Source organism: Marmota flaviventris, chromosome 17 (genome assembly GCF_047511675.1).
Source record: "Marmota flaviventris isolate mMarFla1 chromosome 17, mMarFla1.hap1, whole genome shotgun sequence".
Taxonomy (NCBI): domain Eukaryota; kingdom Metazoa; phylum Chordata; class Mammalia; order Rodentia; family Sciuridae; genus Marmota; species Marmota flaviventris.
In genome coordinates this window covers 37,485,773-37,509,634 of record NC_092514.1, presented here as the reverse complement: position 1 = coordinate 37,509,634, position 23,862 = coordinate 37,485,773, and the positions used below count along the sequence as shown (strand labels likewise).

Here is a 23,862-nt window from a genome sequence, read left to right as displayed (position 1 = left end):
TTCCTGAGCACTTAGAACTTACAAAACACTCTCCTACATGTGGGGGGGCAGCCCCCAACCTCCAGGACCTCACAGTCCAGAGAGAGTAACGTGCAGAAAAACAAATGACAATGGCCCCGTAAAGGTCACACTGAAGTGACTGGGAGCAGAAAGACCAGAAACCCCCCAGCTGTGCCTTGGAGCTGCCTAGAAGGGAAACCCTTACCCATCCAGCAGGGAGGACAGGCCCTCACCAGGTCCACCCGAGTCAGGGAACATGGATTCATGTCAGCTTGTCAGACACCTGTGTAGGTGACCAGAGGCTCTAGACCGCCAGGGACAGTCTTGTTTTCTGCCAGTTGCCCATAATGAATAATAGAGCTGCCTCCTTCAGCTCCCAAGAGTATGCCAGCAGATGACGAATCCCGTGGCCCACCTGACCTATGCACCATGCACAGGGTGCTGGTGGGTTATTCAAGGCAAGCGAACTGATAAGATTTGTGTTTTAGAAAGACAATTCCCATGACCCTAGGGAAAACAGTGTGCAGAGGGACAAAACCAGGGAAGAAGAATTAGCCATCACTCTTGTTGAAAACTCACCATATTCTAAACACAAATTTGCCTAAACCTTAGTTAGAATAATGTCTCCATTTCCAATTATAATTTCTTGAACTTTATCAAATTGCGTAGATGTTCTAAATGTATCTGAGCCTTTTAAGTTCTTAGGTAATCTTCAAAAATAATACTAGCTGCCTGCTACCTGTGAACCTGCCTGGTTTTTTTTTTTTTTAATAATATCACACAGATATAAAAAGGATTCTAAGAAACACTTGAAAGGAAAAAGAATCTTAAGACTTTCTTGGGGAAAAGGTCTTAATGCAGAGAAGCTCCGATCACCCAGGTTTGGGTTGGCATGATCTTTTTCTGGGAAGGTGTCACTGACCATTATTGTGACACACCCTTTGGAATGTTTTGCTAGTCTTGCAAACAGGTTTTACCAAGCCACCCACACTTCTCAGCTCTCATTACTGAAACTAGTGAATGTATCTCTGCGACAGATGACCTGGATAGGGGCGTAGTCTCTGAGGCACAGAGCTGAGTTAATTGGACACGAAGACAGAATCAGTCACAGCCTCAGTCTCACAAGGCACAGTCAGTAAAACGCGCTCCGTAGGTGTGCTCCTGTGATCACCCACTCCTGGCGTTCAAGTGCCTCCTTCTGGGGCTGCTTGGACTTGATGACTAAGAATGATGAGGGCAGAATGAGACCCCACAGTGGCCAAGTCATCTTGAAGGGGTGGCTGCAGGTGGAGCCCGAGGCACTGACGTGCTCCTGCTAGAGAAGCAGCGTGACAGGCAGAGAGAGAGACTCAGGCTTTGCTTGGAGTCTGCTTTCAGTACATCCTGCCACTTCCTGGGTGGGAGCCTGGGACGTTCCCTCAGCCTTGTACCCGTTTCCTGGCCGGCCAGTGAGGATAACAGCGCCTCCTTCACTTGATTAATGTAGTCAAGCACCTAGCACAGGTGTGGCACACAGTAGGTGCTCAGTTGACGGTAGCTCATTTCATCACGCCTGTCACACCATAGGTTCTGGCCCAGTGCCTTATTCCTTCATTCAGCATATATTTTTTGAGCACATTAACTTGTGGAGCACTCTTCTGTGCCCTGGGGGTACACTGTGAGCAAGAGAAACAATTCTTGGGATGCTGACACACAGATTCAGCTCTCCTCTCTTTGTTTCCCTCTCAGTGTGTTAATTTCTGCCACCACCACCACATTTATTGCCCTTGCCCTCAACCAGAAGCTGCCTTTTCCTCAGTGGTTTTTCCTCTTAAGACCCCCAAAGGCCAGCACCCCTGTGGCTAGCTGCTTCTGCCTCTCGGCCAGTTCTGGTCGAGTAGCCTGAGCAGGGCTTCAGCATCACGGTCTGCCCCCGGGCCCAGCCCGAGGCTCCTACCTTGGAGGCCAAGCTCATCTTCCTTGCCTGGGTTGAAAGATCAGAGGAGTGTGCGCCAGGGCTTTGGCACAGTCCCTGCCTGGCCGCCTGGTCTGGTTAAAAAGAAGTTTAAAGGAAGAAAGACCAAAAGAGTGAAACCTTTTTTTTTTTTTTTTTTTTTTTTTTTTTTGAGTAAGGGTTATAAAAGTTGCTTTTTTGGGCTGAGGATACAGTTCAAAGGTAAAAAAAAAAAAAAAAAACCCTGCCTAGCCTGCATGAGGGCCTGAGTTGTTTTTTTTTTTTTTTTTTTTTAAGTATTTTAAAGAACTTTTGGAAGTTTACATTTAAGGCTCTACATTTATTAGAACTGCTTCCGGTGGTTAAGACAACAACCCTGACTAACTCATGTTACTACTCTGAGTTGATTCCTTGGGGCTTCAATTAAGTAGGTCAAAAGATATTTTCTCAGCTCTGGATAAGGTCCAGTAATGCACTCAAATCATGCCACTCCCCACTTTGATGCCTTCTAGATAAGGTCTGAAATCATTCCCAGGACCTATGTGGTGTGGCCCACTGCTCCTCACGCCCCTCTCCAAACCCCTCTCCTGTCCCCACCTTGACTTCTCCAAACAAGCTGTACCCACCCCACTCCAACATCAGAGGAACAGTTGAAAATGGAATTAAGAGATGGGCCTCTGTGGTGCTCTGTTACCTCTTAGGAGAACTCTTTATCCTCTTAGTTTATAATTGTCTGTATACTTTTCTCCCCATAAATGAATTAGAGGTTCGTTGAGAGCAGGGAACATGCCATGTGTGTCTGAATCCCCACAGCACCTAGCACAAGAGCAGTAAATAAATACCAAAGGAGGGAAGGAAGGCTGCAGCCAGGGCCGTCAGCTCTGGCCAAGGACAGGAGCTTGTGGACGCCACCTGGGCCGTCCACACACCACGGCACTGACTGAGAGCCTCGCAGCAGTAATTGCCAAGTGGAGGGTGTTGGCCTAGAGAGAGGGACCTCACACCAACACATTTTCCTGGGTGATGCTGTGAAGGAAGCTGATGTGAGCTTCATTTCCAGGTTTTTATGAGTAGTTAGAAACTTCAGAGGAAGAGGAAGAAAACCTACTGGCTATTTGACAGCCCCCTGCTCAGTCATTTCAACCACCCAAAGGGAAGGAAGTGGAGAGGGGTGAGGATCCTCGCCTGTGTAGCCTGGGCTCTGCTCACAGCTCCACTGAGCCCCAGCACCTGTGGCAGCGGCAACTCCACACAGATGTTGGAAGCTGGTAGTGAACAAGAGAAGGACTTCTCCACCTTATCTCCTGATGGTCAATGGGCATGCTGGAGGCATGTAATGGCTTCCAGATTCCCTACAGTTAACCAAAGCAGATTTCAGTCAATTGTTGATACATCTCACTATCTCTTGCTACTTTTATATTTCCTCAGATCTTTTAGCCCAGCAAAAATAGTAATAAACCAAATTATTATACTTAATTCAGGTGGCATTTAAAAAGCCAAATACATTAAATTAATTATATGGTAGCTCATCTTAAACCGCTCTGTAGCTGTTGGAGGCGTGATTAAATGTCACACAGACAGTGAAGGGACAGCACAAGCAAAGAGAAAAACTGTGCCCCCTTTTAGCTCCTCTTGCACAAAGCAGACCTTACATATATATTCAGCAGCACATGCTGAGACACCACATCTGAGCTTCAGATGAACGGAGTCATCACACAGTAACTTGATATCTGTGTGTTCAGAAATACATAAGAAAATGGACAATTCACCAGAAAGAAAGATGTACAAATGGTTGATAAACAGTTGGGGGTGGGGGGTAGGTAGAGTTCAACTTCATTAATAATCAGGGTTTTTTTTTTATCTTTAGCTTATCTTTTTTTTTTATTCTAATCAGTTATACTTGACAGCAGAATGCTCTTCGATTCGTTGTACACAAATGGAGCAGAATTTTTCCCTTCTCTGATTGTACCTAAAGTAGGGTCACACCATTTGTGCCATCATACATGTATCTAGGGTAATGATGACCATCATAATCAGAGGTATGTTAAGTAAACAATAAGATACCGTTTGTCCTTCAGCTCATTGTGGTTTGTCTTTACGGTCATTGTCTTTAGTTGTGCAGATGAAGTGAGAGTCTGCACTGAGATCTTGCTGCTGAGAGGAAAGAGATGCCATTTGAAAAGGTGAATCTGAAGTTTTCCAGATGTTCTTCCCCTTTAAAAGGTGGAAAGAAAATATCATAAAATATTAATTGTAATTATTTCAGGGATTACATTATACATCTAGAATCAGAGGGAAAATAAACATTATTTTATTTATTTATTTAATGCACATAGCTCTTGCTATGTTTTTGAGAAAAACTTGTCCTAAAAAAATAATCAGAAATGGGGCCAAATTTATATGTCAGGATGCCTATAGAAGTTATTTATAAAGCATGAAAATTTTATAAATAGCCTAAGCAGTAGAGGAGGAAACAAATATTGGGATAGTCATGATGAAGTTTTTTAGGGCCATTAAAATTTATCTTCCCAGCTGGGTACAGTGGTGCACACTTACAATCCCAGCCACTCGGGAGGCAAGGCAGGAGGATCACAAGCTCAAGGCCAGCCTCAGCAGCTTAGTGAGACCCTGTCTCAAACTTACAAAAAAAATAAAAGGCCAGGCATAGAGCTCAGTAGTAAAGCACCCCTATGTTCAATCCCCAGTATCACAAAAACAATCTTTTTGATGCCAAAATTGCTTATGATAATAAGGTTTTTTTAAAAAAAAAAAAAATAGGTAAGATTATATCCAAATTGTGATCACAACTCATTCATCTTTGAGAAAATATGCATTAAAAGAAAGCAGAAATGTACCAAAATGGTTAAAGTTGAAGGTTTTTGTTTTTTAATACATGCTCATTGAAGTAAAGCAAGAAAGTTCAAAGATGTTCTTTGAACTTTTCTGTGTTTTCTTGCTTTACTTCAATGAGCATGTATTACTTGATAATCAAGGGAAGCTCGAAGCCAGGCGTGGTGGCACACGCCTGTAATCCCAGTCCTTGGGAGGCAGAGATAGAAGGATCACAAGTTCAAAGCCAGCTCTCAGCAATTTGGCAGACCCTAAGCAACTCAGTGAGACCCTGTCTCAAAATAAAACATTCTTTAAAAAAGAGAGAAAGACCTGGGGTAAAGGGCACCAGGGTTAAATTCCCAGTACTAAATAAAAGGGGAAGAGGGTATTGAAAGAAAACACAATTTTAACTCTGTATGGCAAAAGCTAATCACTAGAAGAATATGTAAAATATTAATGTTACTGTTATTAACATGTCAATATATTAATATTTCTCTAGATGGTAAAATAGTATGATAGGTGAAATTTTATTTCTTCATACTTTTCAAATTATCTACAATGAATATGCATGAATTTCAGATTTAGAAAAAGAATTTGGAAAAAATGAAAGCAAAAAAGAAAAGTTCAAAACGTAAATGTGACTGAGCTCGTGTCAAAAGCTAGAAATGCTCATATGCTTGTAAACATCTTCAAAAATGTAATTTTCTGGGCCTGGGGTTGTGGCTCAGCAGCAGAGCACTTGCCTTGCACATGGGAGGCACTGGGTTCGATCCTTGGAAGCACATAAAAATAAATAAATAAGATAAAGATATTGTGTCTATCTACAACTAAAACAATATTTTTTTAAAAAAATGTAGTTTTCAGAAACATTCACCTACTAACCATGAGAGTCAGAATTTTTAACTTTAGGTGTAAGAGCTTTGTATTGTGAATCATTTATTGCAATTGTATATTCTTAAATCAAGCACCTCCATATCAGACATTTCTTTCTTACAGTAGTTTTCATGAAATCGTACCATCTCTGAGATATTTATGAACTTTGAGAACTCTATCTCTGATGACCTGCCATAGCTATGTGTCAGTCACCATATTCATGCAAAAATAAGGGACTAGACCATTCCTCAGATTAGTTGCATATTTTAACATCAGGCACATTCATTTTGCCACACTTTTTTGCAGTTGAATGAGGTTGCTGTGGGATGACCACTCTGTAGCTGCATTACAACAACACAACATCGATAAATGCAAAAGGTGGCACTGGGGCTGGGGTGTGGCTCAGTGGTGGAGCACTTACAAGGGAACTGAGGTGTGACTCAGTGAGAGAGCAAGTGCTTAGCTGGATGCAATTTGCAGCACCACAGAAATAAAGATAAATAATATAAAGTTCTGTAGCTGGGAATGGTTATAATTTATGTAGATTTCAAAAAATTTGTGAGTGTAAAATCAGAAAAAGAAAAAGGTTTAGCTGGGCACAGTGATGCACATCTGTAATCCCAGTGACTGTGGAGGCTAAGGCAGGAGGATTGCAAGTTCAAAGCCAGCCTCAGCAACTTTGTGAGAACTTGTCTCAAAATAAAAAATGGAAAGGGCTTGGGATGTGATTTAGTGGTAAAGCACCCCTGGGTTCAATCCCTGGTACCCAAAAAAAGAAAGAAAGAGAAGTTAAAGGTAGTAAAAAGTGTTAGGGATAGAAATAATAGAATAAGAAGGCGATGGTAATAAAGTATGTGAGAAAAGTAAACTAAACTTCAGACAGACAATAGAGATCCCAATTGTATTTACATTAAAAGTATAGTATATGATTTTTATTTTTAATAAAGCCTTTTCTTTCAGAAACTTCCCCCAACAAGCAAAGGATAGAACATTCAGGATCTCATTCAGTAATTTAGAATCTCTTCAAAGGCAATCTAATTTGTAATACAAAGAAGATTTGTAGCTGAATGGCCTTTAGCCATTAAGCCTATTTTCATCTATAAAAAGGAAATTGAAAAAAAAAAAGGAAATAATGCTCGACCAGCCTGAGGACCAAGTTTAAATTGTGCATGTACATGCACACACTCATGCACACACACACACACACACACACACATTCTGAGATGCTTGGTAAACCTGTGCAGAGAATAATAAAAACAGTTAACGACCTCATCCCTGGTCCACGCTAGGCTCTATTTAAAGCACTGTACGTGTGTTAACTCACATAAACCTCACAAGGCTAGAAGGCGGATCTTATCATCCCCATTTTATGGCTGAAGAAACAGGCACAGAGAGATTCAATAGCTTCTTCAAGATCACAGCTAATTAGTAACAGACAAGAACCCAGGAGGTCTGGATCTAGTGTCCCTAGGCCTAGCATCACGTCCCCTAGACTCTACTGCCTCTCAGATGTAAGACTCCAGTATTCAAAGCAGGAGGGAAATATTCAGAACAAAGTGCATTTGAAAATAGAAAATGAGAGGGGCAGCAGAGACGGACCTTGAACATGACCTCTGCGTCCTCTCATCTCCCTGGGAATTCTTACCACAGCAAACCCAGGGCGGGGACTGTGGTGGAGCCTCCTTTTCTGGAGCAGGAAACATTTCTGGGCCCTTGTTGTCAGTGTGGCGTTATTTGATGGCAGCCATTGAATGGAGAGTGGTTTGTTTGCTGTTTTCAAGGCACAGGTGGGCCTGTGATGACAGCCTCCCATTAGTTATTTTCTCTTTATCCTCAGTGAAAAAGCATTAATATAATGCGCTTCCGTAAAGTGTGAAGTAAAACACATTTAGTCAGACTTCAAAGAACAGCTCTTTACTGCCAAGGACAAATCCTCCCATTCTGCACTGTCCTAACTCTGATGTTAACTGTCGAGTGCTCATCGTTTCTCTCTGGTCTGTCGTGCCCGAGATGAGCTGCTCCTGGGGAGTCCAGAAACTCAGCGTGGAACTCACTCCTAAGATCAGGGAGGGCCCTGCCCCTCAGACTGTTGGTTGTTATTGTCCTGTTTTAAGTTAGACCACAGGTCGACAAACTAACCCCCAAACTAAATCTGACTCCCCACCGGGAAATTTTTACATTTTTTTTAAATGTCTGGAGGGACAAAAATCAAAAGAATAATAATAATTTGAGATGCCTGAAAAGTACATAAAATTCAAATCCAGTGTCCCTAAATAAAATGTAGGAACAAAGCCATTCTGGCCAAGTGAGTAGTTGCAATGTAGGCTGTGTGGCCCATAAGCTCTGCCCCTGAACTGGACCAACAACATCTCAGCCCCACCCAGGTGGATCCCCTTCACCAAAGATGAGCTCAGGCTGCCCAGTGAGAGGCTGGTTCTGTCTTGCTACATAATAACTGCAGTGCTGAAACTCTGTATTTAACATTTGGTCTCACAAGTCACTAACCATTCACTGCATTCATTAAAATGTCCAGCTGCCTTAATTAGAGCAGTGTCCCGACATTGTATGTGTGTTAACTATTTGAAGTCCCTAGGAGCACCAAGCCACATCCCAAGAGAAACATCACTGAGATACAGGTCCCACAAGGAGTCTGTAACTTCCTTAGGTTAAGGAATTAAGCAGTATTCACCTTTTGACAACCCAAAACACCTGTAATAGTCCTATTTTTCCTTCTTTTAATTTGATGATCTGAATGCTAAATTTGCTATTGTCCAATTTATAAAATTTGAATCTCAAGAATGAGTTGCTGACCCAATAGTTGCTGAAATTCATCTTCAACCCCACGTCTGCAGTTTAGGATGGGCTCCTGTGAGCTACAGCTGTCCTGTGGGCAGTGTTTCATGACTGGGAACAACTGCTCCGTCCCAGAATGCTGACCTCCTCCCACTTGGAGAGCCTCAGGAGCCCGCGTGGCCTTTCGTTCAGATCACCCGCTTATTGATCACCAGCATCATGCCAGGCCTTGACCACCATGCCGGGTGGGGACTCAGAGCACCTCCAGTTCACGGTGGGGGTGGGGGGGGACACACAGGACACATCTATAAACTGCGGCAGAGTTAGAAAAACACAGGTCGACAGAGGTGGTAGAGATGAGGTGCGGACCCGTGGGAAGATAAGGGAAGGGTTTATGGACCAGTGGTCCTTCAGTTTTGTTCATTGCATAAGGAACCACGTGCCACGTGCCATGTCCTCAGCAGCCATGGGTCATATAGATAGCAGCCCTATTGTCCTCAACCATCCTTTCCACGTGGGCAGACACACCAAGAAAGCAGATGACTAAAAATAATTCTAAATGGTAATAAGGGCTAAGCAGGGTTCTGAGAGAGAAAATTAAAGGGTAACCTCTTTTGATAGAGTGGCAGAAAAGACCAGATGAAGAGGTGACGCTTATACCAGGACTTGGAAGATGAGAAGGAGCTGCTTGTAGGAAAACCAGTCCAGACACAAGGAGCAGCTACGCAGAGGCTCTGAGGCAGAAATGGACTTGGGGTGCTGAGGAACTGAAAGACCAGGCATTGGGGAGACAGTGGTGGGGAGAAGAGAAATGTGAGGGGGGCGTGGCTCTTGCAGCCCAGGGTCTGGAACTGTCCAGCTGGTTGGTGGACGTGCCCCTGACATGATGGGCCACAAATGTGAGATTCAGGAAGAGCAGGAAGAGCAGGCTGGGAAGCCAAGGAGGGGACAGACCGTGACGGGCCTCATCTAGCAGGCACAGGGGTGTGGTTTCACCCAGCAGAAAACAGGGCAACTGTGTGCTTCCTAGTCAAAATATTTTTTCCAACAACAGAGGACCTCCAACTGTGGAAATCTGGGGAATGAGCTGGGCACAGTATTGCACACTTGTAAGCCTAGTGACTCAGAAGGCTGAGGCAGGGGAATCACAGGTTAAAGGGCAACTCAGCAAGACCCTGTCTCAAAACTAAATAGGACTGGGGATATAGCTCAGTAGTAAAGCACCCCTGTGTTCAGTTCCTAGTACAAAAAGGGAAGGAGGGAAGGAGGGAGGAAGAAAAAAAGAATTTTTTGAAAATATAAATAAGTACATGAAGAAAAAAAATCTGTAAGCACACATCCAAACCATTTTTTAAATTTTAATAGCTTCTATGCATACATATATATGGTTTTCCAAAGGTGAGATTTCTCTACATCATCTATTTTATAATTGCTATTTCCCTTAACTATAGAGCCAACATTCTGAAAATGTCTTCCTGTGTCATTAGCTATTCTTTTTCTAGTACTTTTAATACCTACATGGCATTTCATGCTTAAAATGAGCTATTTGTTTAACCAGCCCATATTGTTGAGCATTTAGAATGTTCCCAGATTCCAGCATTTTAAAAAGTGCTGTAATAATTATCCTCAGGCAGATATGTTTACTCATATCAATAATTGTTTCCTGAAAGTTCCTAGAAATGGAATTATGGGGCCAAAGGGTATGTGTTTTTCAAGACTTTGTACATATTTCTAGATTAGCTCCAGGAGAGCTTACATGGCTTCATGCTCCCACCAGCCAAGTGTGAGTGTACCTCCCATGCCAAATCACTCTCTGGGTACTAGTTTAATTCGACAATGTGACAGGGAAAAGCTTTCTATATCCATTGTTTTCGTCTACAATTCTTAAATGAAATGGAACGTTTTGTCCTGTGGGTCTGCTTGTCATTTGTGAATTATACCCTTTGCTTTTTTCTTCTGGGATGTTCATCGGGTTGCCAATTTTTAAGAGCACTTTATACATCAACCATTAGTCCTCATATTTGGTGCAATATTTTCCCCATCTATCTTTTCAAACTGCATTAATTTTTCTACAGAAGTTTTGCATTTTTATGTGGTCACACCTGTCTTCTCCTTTAGCCTTGGCATGAAAGTTTTAAAGTCTCACCCATCCAGAAGTCAGGTAAATATTCATTGATATTTCCCTCTCACTCTTCAATACTTTTGTAAATCTCAGTAATAAGTTAGCTTAATCAGACTTCTATGTTTAAAAGATAGTTGCAAAATTGTGGAGGAGGCTTTCAAAGGGAAGGAACCAGGTATTGCACTTGGTCATCAGGGATCTGTCTGTGCCTGTGATTCTCTTTCTCTGCCCCACACAGTGCCACCCTGCAGCAGACACCCATCAGTGGTGTCTTTCCTCACATGCAGTGATTATCCACCTCAGTGTGGGGGACAGGGATGGGAACTCCTGGCTCAGTTAAGACTCCCTGGGGAGAGTTAAAGGAAGGAGCACATTTAAGAGAGGTTTACGGGGTTTGCTGGCAGAGCTGGCAAATGACTGATCATAGAAGAGGAGCAGAGTAACAGGTGAGTGTCGGGATTTTCACTTGGGTGACTGAATAGTTGTGTTTCCATTAACCTAGACTCTGATGGGGAAAGGGGGCACAGTCAAAGCCTTGGCAAGAAGGGGAGGCACAGAGAAGATGATACAGACGGCTGAGGATTCATGCATTTTGAAGGGATATAAGTTAATTCAGGTCGAGATGCCCAAGCAATGAGGAACAGGAGTCTGGACCAAGGGCTGTGCTGGGGGTTGTAGGCTGGGAGCCAGCTACTTAGGGGAAGTTGAAGTAGTGAGAGTGAATGAAGCTCATCAAGGAGGAGCTGGGGACACTGAAACTCAAGGACGGGGGTGGGGTAGGGGTCAAAAAGGAGAAATAAGCAAAAGAAACTAAGAATTTAGCAAAGAAGTAGAACTCAGAATAACAACAGGGCCAAGAGAAAAAGAGTTTCAAGGGCAGGGACTGGTCCCCAGCACTGAAGCTTTCTAGCATGGAGCCCTCCGATTCCAGCTAGTGCTAGACTCTTCCCTGTTCTTCCCACCCACTGGGTTCATTTTCAGGTCCTTCGAATTCCTCCACCCACACAGACTGTCCTCTCCATCAGGAGAGCCACTCACCTCCAGTGGCACCACCCTGGTCATCCCTCCCCACAATCACAGCTTGGTTCTCAGCGCTCCCTGAACATGATTGCTGCTGCTTTGGGGCTAATATGTCACCTTGTGTGATAGTTTTCTACTTATCGATACTTTTCAAAGGAAGTTCCCCCAGCAACAGAGATGTTACTTCAACATTTGCTGAGGACATAGCCCAGAACAGCCTATGGCACACTTCTTTTAAAGCCCTGTGTTTGTGTTTGTGTTTTTTAAACAATCAGTGCTGGTTTTCATTCTACCATTGCAGATGTGGGTTGTAATTTAATTGAGTGCTAAATGTTCCCAGATACTTCCGTGGTACAGAGCTGATTCCCTAGCATCTTCGTTCCCCGACCTCACTTACTATCCTACAATGCTGGGTATCCAAGGGAACTAGTGGCCCAGTTTAAGAAGCTTGAATTTACACATATGTGTCTCCCACCAAATCAAGAGCACTTCTGCTGCAGAGACCGCCTTCTCCAACACCCCATCCCTAGTGCCCAGCACAGTATCTAGGTCACAGTAGGCACTGGGAGAGTGGGCAAAGGAAGGAGGGAGGAAAGAAGGGGGTGGACAAACAGGTACGTGGAAAGAAGGAAAGGAGAGGGGAAGGGAGTGAGTAGACGTGTGAGTGGGTGGGTGGGTGGGAGGGGGAGCGAGAGGGAAGTTGGGATTACAAAGGTTGAATAATAAGCAAAACGGAAGGAAAGTGAATGTATGTGAACTACTTTTTAAGAAGCTGTAAGGTGTGATGAGAGAAGGCAGTAATTATGGATGGTTTAATCTGAGGGCATTTGGTGGCATTGGGGTGGTTTCAGCAGGACATGGGCTTTTTGATCTAGGAAAGAGATTTGAACATGTTTATGGGCTAAGGAAAAAGCAGGGAGTAGAAAAAAGACTGAAAATGTTTATTTCTTTAATTCACTCAAGAAGTACTTATTAAGTACCAACAACATCCCTGGCACCTTGCCAGAGAGTGAGCGAGACAGACTGTTTCTGTACCATGGAGTTTTCATTCTAGCAGAAAATAGGGGTCGGGGAGAGATGGGCTCACAGGCAAGATGCTGATGCTTTCTTGGAAGAGGAACATGTTTTAATGTTCGTGCAGGTCACACAATTATGGAGGTAAGATTGCTGAAGAATAGCAATACACATGGGGCTGGTCTGTGGCTCAGTGATAGAGCACTTGCCTTGCATGCATGAGGCCCTAGGTTTGATCCTCAGCACCACATAAAAAATAAATAAATAAAATAAAGGTATTGTGTCAACTACACCTAAAAAATTAAAAAAAAAAAAAAACCCACACACATTCTGAAGCTGGCTGTCTCTGTGTGTGTGCGCGTTGGGACATGGAAGAACAGGAGTGAAGCTGGGTGGCTCTACGTGTACCTGCAAAAATGTGTCGTGCCCACGATTCAGACAAGGTGGTGCTTTCAGGATGTAGAATTGGAACAAGGGCAGAAAAGACATGGCTGAGTCTCCGTCTAGCCAGGCAGCCGAGCCTTTCCGGTCTTGTATAAGTGACTCACTTCCCTCTGTGTGGTTTTCTTACCATATCCTGCTTAAGGCTGACTGTCACATCCAAAGACACACAGTCTGTGCCGGAGCAGCACTGCGTATGGACGGGATCTGCCTGGATTGTGTCGATGCATGTTCTCATGTGGTCGTGTGGTCAGACACTGTCCCCGGCTCCCCACCTGAGGGGTGTCTGCTCACAGCACAGCACCCCCGCCCTGAAGACTCAGGGCACCGTACTCTGCGGTTAGAGAGAGTGAACAAAATATTTTCAGTGTCAGAAACCACAGAGCTCATTTATATTTCCAGATTTCTGTTTTACAGATGATATTGAGAGGAATTGTCTTTGAATTGGATGAAAAGATTATTTTTACTTACTTCCCTTATTATTTCTATTCATTTTATTATAGGCAGTCCTCAAAACCACTTTAGAAATGGGAAGAGTATATTCACAAGTACCTTTTCAATGACCTAGAAAACAAATCTACAAAGAACACAGAGGTTGGACTCTGGACTCATGATTCAAGTGTTTTTAATGATGCCGTATTACGAGGCCTTCCTCATCCTCCTCATCCTTCACTATTAACTGGGGAACTGTTTACTTTAGTCTTTGCAACAGGTTAGATTATGAGACACCAAACACTAAAAAACCAACACCAAAACCCCCCAAAACTCTGTAGTATTGGAGAAGTATTATATGGCATATTGGTTAAAGTGAATTATTGCTTAAAGTTTGAAATCATTTTGTTCATATTATTCATTATCAAAGAAATATGACCTACTCTATTATCAACACTGAGCTTTTCATTACACAGAACATTAAATTAGGCACATATCAGCCAGGTGTGGTGGCACGCACCTGAAATCCCAGCGACTCAAGAGGTTCAGGCAGGAGGATCATAAGTTCAAAGCCAGCCTCAGCAACTTGGCGAGACCCTGTCTCAAAATAAAAACAAGAAGAGCTGGGGATGTAGCTTGGTGGTAAAGTACCTCTGGGTTCAATCCCCAGGACAAAAAAAAAAAAAAAAAAATTAGGTGAACTTCCACAGAACTTCCTTCTTTTCAAAGGGCTTTAACACTCTGCATTTTACTCCTTCCTTGCGATTCTCCTGTAAGGTAAGATAGGTGACCATGGAAAACACAGTCACCGTAGCCTTCATTTGACAGATGAGAGAAAGGAGGCACTTGGACTGAACAGGTCACGGGTCATGGGCATCTGCATACGTCACAGACCTTGCCACCCAAGAGCTCACAGTGTGAAGCAAATGGCCATTTATGAGAGTAAACCTCCTAGCAGGCATCTAACTCGTGGTAAACCATCTCCAAATGTTAGCTACATAATATTCATTTAAAATTATAATTCCCGGGGCTGGGGCTGTAGCTCAGTGGTAGAGTGCTTGCCTTGCATGTGTGAGACCCTGGGTTCAATCCCCAGCACCACATAAAAAAATAAAATAAAATAAAGAATGTTGGGTATTACTTCAATTTACTATTTAAAAAAAAGGTCCCGTTAAAATAAATAAATCAGTTAATTAATTAAGATTATAATTCCCATGAACAGAAATGACATTAACACCACAATAGTAGAGCTTTACAATTGGAAAGTCAGTACTGTGCCCCTCCTATGGCCTTGCTGACATTGGCAGGACATGGCCCAGGGATCACTGCCCACTGCCCACCTTTAAATGTTTAAGTTTGTGTTTGTAACAAAAGGTTCTGCCTCTCGTTATCCCTGCTCCTATGCTGCGCACCTGTGGCTTCACCCCAGCACTGGGGAGCAGGTCGCTTTTCCACATGGGCTAACGATCGCAGAAGCCACGGCCTGCCGAGGTCCTCTGGAGGAACTCAAACGGTTCTACCCCTTCTCTTTTCCCCAGCTCCCTTCCTTAACCTAGATATTCTAGAGGACAAATTTTAGACAAAGCCAAATTTCTTCGGTGGGTGATAAGCCCAGAAGAAGAGGTGTAGGGTGCCGCAGCAGCCCCCCGTGGGGATCACTCTTTATCCAGAGTATTAAGGATCTAAGGGGCTTGTGAACTTGGGATGCTGTGGAAGGTGTAGGTTGTTTGGACAAGATATTCTCGAAAGCCATTTCCTAATAGACGCTTCTATGATTCTAAGGCTGCAGAAGTCGCCTTTATGCCTATTGTCACGGCAGGCAGATACGGTAACAACTGTGCAGGACGGAAGAGCGTGGCGTTTATTTAATTTACCTAATCACTTGGAGCTTCGCATTCCTCAGCTGTAAAATTGGGATAAAAATACCTGCCTTGTGGGGTTTTCATGCACATTAATTTAAATCAGGAGACAAATGTAAACTGCCTGGTACAGTATGTGTCAGGTGCTCGTGGCTGATAATGATGTGTGATGATTCACAATATACCCTGTGATGTAACATACACAGCAAAGTCTTGATTGCTGCTTTGAGTAAGATGAGTGCTCCTTTTTTTTTTTTTTTTTTTTTTTTTGGTGATGTGGTTAGTCTTCAGTAATGGAGCTCAGTGAAACCTACATACCCAAACCGAATGAAGCGAACCGCCCTTTGTTCTCTGAGGTGCATCTCAGAACTTGCATCTGAGCATTACTGACCTATCCGTACTGCCTGTAGGTTTTACAGACTGTGATCTAATGGGATTTGAGATTTCTCTCTTGGGGTCTCTGCTACAGGCGGGGAAACACATTGTTCCATATTTGGAAGCATGAAGATTCAGAGAAGCAGTCGGTTCTCTTTAAATGAGTATCCTGGCAGCTGTCCCACCCCCCCCCCCCAAAAAAAAAATTCCTTTGTGTGCTTCTCCAGGAAAGCTTCTAGAAAAGAGCCAGCATGTAGGAATTTAAAAGACAACTGGTCCCGAACAGAAATGTGTGCTAAAAATACTAAAACCAACAAGGAAGGGTCCATCATCTGAAAGCAAAATAGACTCGGTATGCCCCTGCTTCTGGACCTGCTTGCACCGCGAGGGCTCTGTGCTATTTGGGGGTGACAGTAATTATGGAGCTGGAGTGCTCCTTGGCAGAGACAGACAGAGCTCGGAGCAGAGGGATGGTTTCCATGGCAATGGCATCAGCATCTGAATGACTTCCTGTCACAACAAGTTGGTGATTTAATGAGTTCATTACTGAATTCCAAAGGAAAGCCAGAGAGTGGATGAACTGCTGTTCAGTCCTCAAAATGGTGCATCCTTGGTGGGGGAGTTCATCCTACCTGGTACAGCACCAGAATGGACAAAGTGCTCGCAGCTAGTACTCAGGCAGCCTGGGCACCCAAGGTGGCAGGCCAGGAGAGGGAGTCCAGATCGTGAACCTGCAACCTTGTGTTCTAGAAGGCCTCCGTGCCAGTTATTCTGGGAGTATGAATCACATGAGGCTCCGTGATAAGCTTGCCCTGTTTCAAACCTGGTGAAATGAATGATCACAGGAATTGAGCTCAGGGCTTCAGACACATGCCCTCAAGTATTTAGCAAAAGACCCAGGACAGAGAAACAGACCTTAAATTCTGTAGGGTACAAATAGGAGAGGGAGACGGGATGGCCCCGTACTTTCTTCAGTACAGTATAGAACACCTGCATGAGACGAGCAAACAAAAAGCATCTATATAATTCCGGAGTGCCATTTATGGCCAACCACATATAAAATTCGAGCTGAGCCACGTGCAGCGGGGCACACCTTTCATCCCAGCACTCGGGAGGCTACAGCAGGGGGGCAAGCTCCAAGGCCAGCCGGGGGAAACTTTTTTTTTTGAGACTAAGAAATAGCACAATAAAATGTATCGTAACTAACCTTTCCTACTACTCTCTTTACCAATGAAAACCTGCCAACTGGCCAGTAGAATAATGTAGCTTTAGCCTGATTCGTAACTCAGGGCCAGGTGGGGGCAGAAGTGAGGGGGCGGTGATGGTCCAGGAGCTCTTGTTAGTAGGAACTGAAATGGATTCCCTCCCTCTTGTGTTCCGTTCCCCATAAAGTGTTCACACCCAAAGTGTTTAATAATAAAGACAGAATAAATTTAGAAGGACGCATCAAATGGGAAAATACTGTGCTTCCATTTCCTGACTACTTCTGGAGTGCCACCAGGGAGCCGTGTGCTTTTCCCACGTCTTTCTCACCTAACCTTGTATAACCCCTTGAAGGCGGGCATTGGTCCCCTTTTCCAGATAAGGAAACTGAGCCCTAGAGAGGCTGTGTCACTTGCTACAGGTGACCACCCCTAGCAAACAGCAGAGTCAGGCTTTCGGCTCAGTTCTCTCTGACTCCCCATGTTCTTACCCACTTGACCTTCAGGGAGGCACAGACTGGGTCCGGGGCATTCAGGAGAGAGAGCTTGAGAAAGGAACTGATATTTGGGGGAGCCGAAGAAGGTACGCAGGTGCCTCCTCCCTGCCTCCTCCCTACACTAAGCTATGACTCCTCATCCATATTGTAAGGCTGTGGCCAGACCTGTGCTCAGTTACAAAGAACAAAGGAAACTTGGAGAAAGAGATCTCAGAGCACTAAAAATATTCACTATCTTCTATCACATCATTTACCAGATCAACTAATGAACTTGGTATTTGGCTTATTTGGTCTTTGTATTTTTATGCTTTGAATAGCATTCAAGGTGAAGGGTGTGTGTGTGTCAGGGTGTGTGTGTGTGTGTACTCGGGCCAGCGTTGATCCTTTTCTACTTGAATGAAGACAAGGAAAAGCAACTGCCGGACTGAGCTGGCACTCACAAAGACATGAAAGTAAAATGTATTTACTTTCAAAAATGGCATCTGGCTTATTTCCCTGGGTTGAGAGTTATTGACCTATCCGTGTTTTTCTAATCCTAACCAATCAAATGCAGTAAGATCAGAGAAGGCTGCTAGTTGGTTGGTTGGTTGGTTGTTTCAGTACCTGGAATTGAACACAGGGCCTTGTGCATGCTAGGCAAGTGCTTTACCACTGAGCTGCCCCCTAGCCAGGTTGCTAGTATTTTCTAAGTGTATGCCCTAAGATGTGGCCAGTAACAACACTCTGGCCAACCCAATCCTCCTCTTGTTGGGAGAGTCCTTTAAAATGTATCACAATTTCATTCAGTCACGGGTACACTTTTGACTGTTATTTAAAACAACAACAACAACAAAGCTAGTGTCATATGAAAGTAAGCAAGCCATTGCCTTACTACCTGTGGGATTATCTAATCAAGATTTAGGGGGCTGGGGATACAGCTCAGTTGGTAGAGTGGTTGCCTCACATGCACAAGGCCCTGGGTTCAATCTCCCCAGCACCCAAAAAAAAGTATAATTTTGGGGGGCTGTGGCTGTGGCTCAGCGGTAGAGTGCTCGCCTAGCATGTGCAAGGCTCTGGGTTCGATCCTCAGCACCACATAAAAATAAATAAATAAAATAAAGCTATTGTGTCCAACTACAACTAAAAAATAAATTAAAAAAAAAAAAAGATTTAGCACACCACTTCTATGGCTGCAGTCTCTGTTCTGCGCTCTCCACAGATGCCTCCCGTCTAGGCTACGACGTGAAGGGCACCCTGGGGTTGAACAGCACAGCAACTCATGGATTTTAAATAACTCTCAACAGATAATCAGCAAAATCATGTGTAATCGTGGAGTCCCAGGACTGGGGTAGAGCTAAAAACCGTGGAATCCAGTTTCCTCCATATGTGTGCTCTCCACATAGCCCCACCCCAGGCTTAGATGTCTCTGGGGTCAGGAACTCACCACTCCCTGGGTTAGAGAAGGGCCATGACACTCTAGCCTCACTGGACTCATCACCAGGCTGAGCTTATGATGCAGGGAATATTAATAAGGTAGTTATCCCTTTTGTCCCTAAGCCGTTGGCTCTCTGTAAGCGTTACCTCCATCAGGGTTTTGCAAATGCAGCAAGGTGTAAATGTCACGCTGTTCCTAGGCTTTAGATGTCCCTTCCCATAGAGTCTGCGAGTCTGGACGTGCGGATCAATAAGGTGTTAATAAACTGTCAGGGCACAGCTGAAACCGGGCTTGCCGGATGTCACAGGAGAGGCAGTGTGTCTCACCTCCCTGTCACCCTGTGGGAAGCAGGCGGCGGGCAGGTCTGCACAAGTGTGCATTGAAAATAGGGCACAGCAGCCGTTGTGCCAGGTTCCCCAGCCCAGAGAACCAGGCAGGTCCCCGGTGCAGACAGTCTGGGGAAACGTTGCTTCCTCCCCAGGGCCTCACAGCTGGTGCTGCAGTAATTCTCTTCCTGCCCGGTAGTGAGTCAGCACCTCCTTCTGCTCCTCACTGTGGGAGGCACTGAGCATGTGCAGTTGGACACCGCAGAGGCCCACAGAGCCACTGAGAATGGTCAGCACAGCGGTAGATGTGTTCTCTGGGAGCAGCCAGGCTCCTGGGAGGCACTTGGAGTTAACCTGAGGGGTGCGGGGTGGGGGGGGTGGGGGAGGCGTCTCCAGAGCCTCCACAGGAAGAAAAGAGAAATTAGCCAGGGGAAGGCAGGGGAGGAAGAGTGTTCTAGTAAGAGCAGGATGTGCTGAAATTGTTCCAGGGGAGGCTGAGTTAAGGACCCCTGCCTATGGGTGAGGGTGGCGAGGAGGCCACCCTAGAGGAGAGTTCACCGCTTTGTCCCATTGTGCCAAACGTGGAATAGCTATGAAAACTTAAATCAGGCTCAGTGCAGTGACATGTGCCTGTAACCCCAGCAACTCAGGAGACTGAGGCAGGAGAATCACAGGTTCGAGGCCAACCTCTGCAACTTGGTGATCCTGTCTCAAAATAAAATAAAGAGGGCTTGGGGTTTGGCTCAGTGGTAGAATGCTCTTAGGTTCAATCCACAATACACACACGCACACACACACACACACACACACTCAGAATTGGGCAACAAATATATCACTATGGTAACTTTGAAATATCTGAATATGTACTAGGTTCACATTATGTTCACAGACCTTAATGGGTTAAAGATGAAAAGCAGCCAGATTGAGGCAGGGGCCAACCCTGCAAAGCTTCCACCACCAGGTAAATAACAACACACACATGTTGGGTACCTGCCCCGTGCCAGGGACTGTGGGAAGGCTGGGTGTGTTGCTCCCTCTGTCCATCTGTACATTCTCTTGGAGCTGGAACAGGACCCAAGACTCTGATTCTGAATACTTTCTACATAGCAAATTAGCTAGCTTCCTAAAGAGCTTTATTGAGATATAATTCACATACCATACATTTCACGTATTTAAAGTATCCAATTCAATGGGTTTAGTGTATTCAGAGCTGTATAACCAACATCATAATCAACTGAATATTTATTTCGTCTCCTCTAATGGGAACCCTTTGACAATCATCCCCTCTCCTTTAAACCCCCACCAAACCCCAGGCAATAATTAATGTATTTTCTGTCCCTAAAGACTTGCCTGCTCTGGACATTTCATATAAAAGGAATCATAATATATGGTTCCTTGTGACCAGCTTCTTTCAGTTAGCATAATGTTTTCAAGATATATTTTTGGAAGTTTACTCCTTTTAATTGCCAAATAATATTCCGTTGTATGGATATACCACACTTTATTGATCTATTTGTCAGTTGATGAACAATTGGATGTTTCCACATTTTGTATATTATGAATAATGCTGGTATGAACACTCATGTAGAAGTTCTTATCCGGACTTATTTCTACTTGAGTATTTACATAAGAGTTAAATCAGTTGCATGGTAACTGCATCCTTAGCTTTTTGAGTGTGTCAGCTTTTAATCACTGTGACAAAATACTTCAGAAAAACAACTTAGAGAAGGAAATATTTATTTCGGCTCACAGTTTCAGAGGTTTTCGTCCATGAGAAGCTGACACCACAGTTTCTGGACCTGCAGCGAGGCAGAGCATCATGGTGAAAGCATAGCAGAGCAAAGCTGCTCATCTTGTGATGGCTGGGAAGCAGAGAGAGAGAGGAAAGGGCAGGAGACAAGTCCCAGAAGGCACACCCCCAAGGATCCCTTCTCTCCAACTAGTCCCACCTCCAATGTTTCTGTCACCTCCCAATAGGCCATGCAAATCATAAAGCCATGGGTGGTTGATCTGCTGATGAAATTACAGTCCTCGTGACCCAATCACATCCTAAAATCCCCACTTCTGAACACTGTTGCTTTCCCCAAAGACTTCCACAGCGGAGCCGTTGGGGGACATTCCAGATCAAACCACAGCCTTGGAAAACTGCCTGGTGACTTTCCAAAGCAGGCGCACATTTCCCATTTCCACATTGGAACCCACACAGGCCCTAGCTCTGGCAATCCCTGCCAATGTGGGCCACGTCTGTCGTTTCCGTCTAGCCATCCCCATTGGCATGAAGCTGTTTCTCATTGTGGATTTGATTGGCAGTTCCCTGGTGACTAATGATGCATAGAGCATCTCTTTATGAGCTTATTGGTCATGTGTTTATCTTCTTTGAAAAAAAATCATTTATTTAAATCCTTTGCCCATTTTTTAATTGGGCTATTTTTTATCATTATTGAGTTCTTAGAATCTTCATATATTCTAGATAAAAATTCTTTATCAGATATATGATTTGCATTGACTTCTCCTGTTTTATTCTGCGGGGTTTCACTTTCATCATGGCGTCCTGTGAAGCACAGTTTTAGCGGGGCAGTACTAGAGACTGAACCCAGGGGTGCTCTGCCACTGAGCTACACCCCAAGTCCCTTTTTATTTTTCATTTTGGGACAGGGTCTCACTGAGTCGCCCAGGCTGGCCTCGAACTTGCAATGCTTCTTACACAGCCTCTTGAATAACTGGGATCATGGGTGTGCACCATCATACCCAGCAAAAAAATAGTTTTGATGATGTTCAATTTATTTTTTCATTTGTTGCTGTGTTCTCAGTTTAGAGACCATATTTTTAATCAATGTATCATTTGAACTTGATCTTGGAAGTTATGGGGAGCCACTGAAAGAAGTAGGAGAATGACCTAATAAGATTTTTTATCATCTTTGGGTTTTTTTGTTTTGTTTTTGGTGGGGGGCATAACGGAGATTGAACTCAGGAGCACTCGACCACTGAGCCACATCCCCAGCCCTATTTTGTGTTTTATTTAGAGACAGGGTCTCACTGAGTTGCTTAGCACCTCGCAGTTGCTGAGGCTGGCTTTGAACTCGTGATCCTCCTGCCTCAGCCTCCTGAGCCACAGGGATTACAGGACTGCATCACCATTCCCAACGTCATCTTTGTTTAAAGCAGACTAATACGTGCACCTGTGTGGTATACTGATGATGGCTCCCAAAGCTATGTCCATGTCCTGATGCCCAGAACCTGTGCTTGTTACTTTGTTTGGAAAAGGGGGTCTTTGCATGTTGAGAGCCACAGCCCAGTCGGAATGGCCCCTGGCATTTTGCCAGAAGTAATGGTTGAGAGGTGAGCCATTAAGATGATGCTGGATTGATTCAATTGTATATTAGACCTTTACTGTCCGGTATAGGGCGGCTCTTGCTGCCTTGGGCGCCCGCTACTTTGGAGTTCAGGATTCAGAGAATTGGCGTGCGGAGCCCGGTGGAGGGAGTGTGTTCCCAGGAAGTGTGTGTGGAGTGCCGGTTGAAAGTTGGGGAATAAAGAGTTGCTGTTTGAACCTACAAGGCTTTGTGGCGGCTGGGTTATTTGTGCCCAGCCAGACTGCGGCATTTGCAGAGATAATTAAGGATCTAGAAATGAGGAGATGATCTCGGGTTATTCAGGTGGGCCTCAAGTGCCACTTCCAAGTGTCCTTATAAGAGGAAGGCAGAGGGAGTTTGACACGCAGGGGAGAAGACCAAGTGAGGAAGAGGCAGAGCCTGGAATGTTGTGGTCACAAATCAAGGAAAGCTGGCAGCCACCAGAAGCTGGAAGAGACCAGGGGCCCCAGACCTCTGGAGCGGCCTGGCCTGCTACCTGTACCTTGATCCCAGACTTCTCGCCTCCAGCACTGAGAGAGAATAAATTTCTGTTGTTTTAAGCAACCAAGTTTATGGTAATTTGTTAAGGCAGCCACCAAAACTAGTACAACACCATTTAAAAGAATCAGTAGAATAAATAAAGTTCCATTGACAACTAAAAATATTTTTTAAAAAAATATCCTAGTGGAAGAGTTTAAAATGAAAATATAAATAAAAGATATGCTTGTGCTGCTACTTTTTTAATTTATTGTGTCTAGACTTTATCTATTAAACTTTGACTTAAAAATATGGTGGCTTATTTTGCCAACTTTGGTCACTCCCTCCCAGTTTAGTTGGTGTTTTTCGGTATGTTTAGTTTACTCTTGGTTGTTTTCATAACTCAAAATACTGTATCATAAGCCAGGTGTGGTGTTGCACACCTGCAATCCCAGGCTCTTGGGAGGCTGAGGCTCACTTTTGAGGCCAGGAGTTTGACAAGGACAACCTGGGCAACATACAAGAGCCTGTCTCAGAGGTGTGTGTGTGTGTGTGTGTGTGTGTGTGTGTGTACACTCATGCATACATATAAATGTAGCTATTATCAATAGATCTTTCTTCATTTATAGCTATAGGTATAGATATATTCAGATATAGATACAGTATCATAGAATCTAAGATGACACCTGTTCTTAGATGCACCATTATTTTTATCTCCCACTAAGGAAAAAACAACACTGTAATCATACCTTTAAGGTACCATCCAGAGGAAGGAGCATCCCAGTTCAAAGATAGTAAAGATTGACAAACGGGCCTTAATATCAGTGAAACACGGAAAGGCACAGGGATCTCTTTCCCCTGCCCTGTCTACTTCATCTGCTGTCTCCTGATTCCACAGG

At 44.2% G+C, this 23,862-nt stretch overlaps 1 protein-coding gene across 1 annotated transcript in view; it reads left to right on the top strand.

The window, feature by feature from the left end:
* Myo1d (myosin ID) overlaps window positions 1–23,862 on the top strand; it is a 310,288-nt gene that overhangs the window by 249,602 nt on the left and 36,824 nt on the right. The window lies entirely within an intron of this gene.